Here is a 3,478-nt window from a genome sequence, read left to right on the forward strand (position 1 = left end):
CTACAGAATCTACATAAAACAAAATGCATTTATATGCAAAACTTTCCATATAAAACAACAGAAGTAGTCCCAAGCCTCCAAGTGCCCATAAAGGGAGCTAAAAGGACAACGCCCCTTTCCTAAAAATGAAAATGCATCATGCATCAAATTATCCGGAAAACAATGGAAGTGTTCACCTTAGCAGGCTATAGGAATAGAACCTCACCAATAATGTTTAGGAATTTTATTCAATTTAAATCATATACATAAAATTTTCTGATAAAGAGAATGGAAGTGGCTCTGAATTGCTACGTTACCCTATATGTGCTGAATATCCGTGTGTCCCACCTCTAAGTGACACCTGAGAACAGTAGAAGAAAAGTAGGTATTGGATTTTGGGTTTACTTTCAGTAGTCTCGTAACCCTCACTTTCCTCGTTTATGAGCGATATTTCTGGCAAAGAGGGAATAATTGCTGTTTTCTGAGTAAGAATCTATCCATCTTAAACTTATCTTTGACTGGTTATTAAACTTGATGTAATTTTTTTTCTCCTTACAGCAAATGTCTTCATACCGTGTCCAGAACAATTTCCATAAAAAGAACCACCTTAAAACTTCAAATACGCATGAGTTTTGCATATTTTCAGTTTTTTCCGACTACATTAGGGGGCAAAGTGATATGCCACCTAATCACGTTGACACACCGGTGTTCGTTAAATTACCGAAATTAAGGAACGTTGAACTTGACCAGTACCAGATGGGTGACTATTTGAGAATATCAGACGTTGTATGTAGGAGAATGTCGACACTTCCGACAACTTCTGCATCCTACTTGATCTCCAGCTGTCCTGACCTTGTCCTACCACTGGATCAGGCTGGTTGGAACGAGAGAGTGAGGCTGGATCTGCACAAACCAGCTTCATTTTAAATAAACTCCCAGTGCGTGTCATTTATCAGGCGAAACGAAAGACAATAGTATGAGCAAATATGAGCACAGTGAAAAGAGGCACAGGATTCCCGATTCAATCTCGAGCAACTTAGGATTTTCCTGTTAATAATAAAATAAGTTCCATTTTTTTAAATTAGAAAATGTACATTCATTCCATCATTTGGTTAAATCTATGATTATTCTTTGTCTGCTGAAGACTTCCTAGCTTCGCATGGCATTTGTTAATTAGGTTTTAATTAACGAAAGAAATATGTGTAAGCATGAACTGTACAAGGCTGCAAGACAATCAATTGCAATTGAAATCAATAAATCTTTCATTACACCAACAGGAAATGGAACTCTTGTGGGTCAGCATGACATTAATTGGATCTTTCGTGCTGATCAGTTGAAGCCATTACTCGATCGGAAGAGAATTGAAAACGAGGCAATCACCACACAATTTGAATTACCAATAAAAATAATAAATGCACATTTCTATGGTTTCATAACAAGTAAACATCCATTATCAAATATACAGACATTGCTATTATTACGAGCAAACATAAACGTGCTTCTGGTTCAAATCTTATGAATGAAATAATTAAAGCTGGGCTTATTTCTATCACTAACGGTAAAGTCAAAACACTCTATTTAAATTTAATTCAACTTTACAAAACCGACGTGCCATCTTTTTTATGTACTGCAATATTAGTTGGAATGTTAACTAATTTGCGTATTGTTATTACATAACGGGGCTATAGCAGTGTCAGAAACCGATCTTAAAAATGCGTGGAAAAAATTGAATAATTCGACCTCCTATCTTTACAAGCTTATAACTACTTGAAAAATATAATTCAAACCCTAATTTCTTTCAATTAAAAGAGCAAATGTTACAAGAACAAGTCTTCTGTTCTTGTAAGTAAGTAAAAATGAGATAGGACCAGTATGCAAAAAAAAAAAAAAAATAACAGGTTTAATAGCAAATTATGCAATATTTGTTTTTTAAAATCGGTTTTCTTAAAAAAAAGATTTGAAGAAAATCAACGAAATTTTACTTACTTCATTTATAAAAAATCGATATAAATTCCAAAAAATCACTTACCTATAAAAATACTATTGAATGTGTAGTTCCATTCTTCATTGTTCAGAATTTATCCATATTTATATTTTAAATTCCATTTATTTTTTTAAATAAAAGAATTTTTAAACGACTATTTGAAAAAGGCGCCATTACGCAAGCATTTTTACGTTTTTATCGAAAAACCAGAAGTACCTTGTTTAGAACTACGGATGGACAGAAGGCAGTAAAAACCACTCGTTCGAGTTAGCTGTCTAGCCTTGTGCTTGAAGAAACGTGTTCCTATAGTTTAAAAATAGTCAAAGTTTACTTATAGTTGTTGCCTTAAAAAAAAAAACAAAAACAGTCAAGGAATTTTTTTTTCTTTTCTCAAAGAAATACATAAATTTTTGATTTATTATATTTTAATTCTTCTTTATCGAGTGAAATTTTTTTTTTAAATATCTAAAAAAAGAAAACATTGAATTAAATCTTATAAATTTTCGTACTGTCTGTGTGTGTGTGTGTGTGACGCGGTTTATCTCAGCCTAAATGCAACCCACCCAGACAAGTAAGGTACCGAAATGAAGCTTATGATCCAGCGGATGTTTTAGTGATATTTATATCCATATTTAGTGTATGGAAATGCAAAAAAAAAAACAAAAAATGCAAAAATGCAAACAAAAATAACAATTTACTAAACAACATTTTTTTTTCTGTATTCATCGGAAGTTATTATCTACTTTAGTAAGTTCGATTTACTGTGTGTGTGTGTGCGTGTGTGTGTGTGTTACGCGGTTTATCTTAGCCTAAAGTGATATATAAAACTTTGGTGGGTAAATTAATTATTAAAATTTTAATAGACATTTCAAAATGGGGGGGGTAATTAAAAAAAAACGTTTGTCTAAAATATCATATTCGGTTTATTGGAAAAATCATAAAATTTCACGTTGACCTTGAAAATATCGTAAAGATTTCACTAAAAGAAATTGTTTTAATAGATTTTTAAAGTTTAAAAATTGAAAAAAAAATTATCTCGTAAAATTCAATTGATTTTATTACGTAAAAAAATGGCTGCATGTAGGCGTGCCGGCACTTTGCAAACACTCTTTTTTTTTTAAATAAAAGATAATATTTCTATTATATTCCATAAAGAAAATAAACAACCCACTTTTAAAAGAGAAATTACGAGTTTTTTTTTATATTTTATTCGCAGTTTCGTGTTAGAGGTGTCAAAAATTGCCCCCAAATTCTGATACACCCAGCGGGACTATATAAACGTGTATGTTGCATACTGAACACGTGTATATAACACAGCAGTACACATATTTTCGAAACGCTTCTGCGCCTCTTTTAATGTATATACACGAAATACAATCATGTTCCATGCGGGTGTCTATGCAGTCTAGTTCATGTATATATGTTATATGCAGCGCCGTGTCGTCTAGTGGTGTTTTTACACGAGCACAAATCATGTCTCTTGAATGTATGTATAAAATCTCATTGTCAATGCCT

Source organism: Euprymna scolopes, chromosome 3, assembly GCF_053919585.1.
Source record: "Euprymna scolopes isolate OS-2025 chromosome 3, ASM5391958v1, whole genome shotgun sequence".
Lineage (NCBI taxonomy): Eukaryota > Metazoa > Mollusca > Cephalopoda > Sepiida > Sepiolidae > Euprymna > Euprymna scolopes.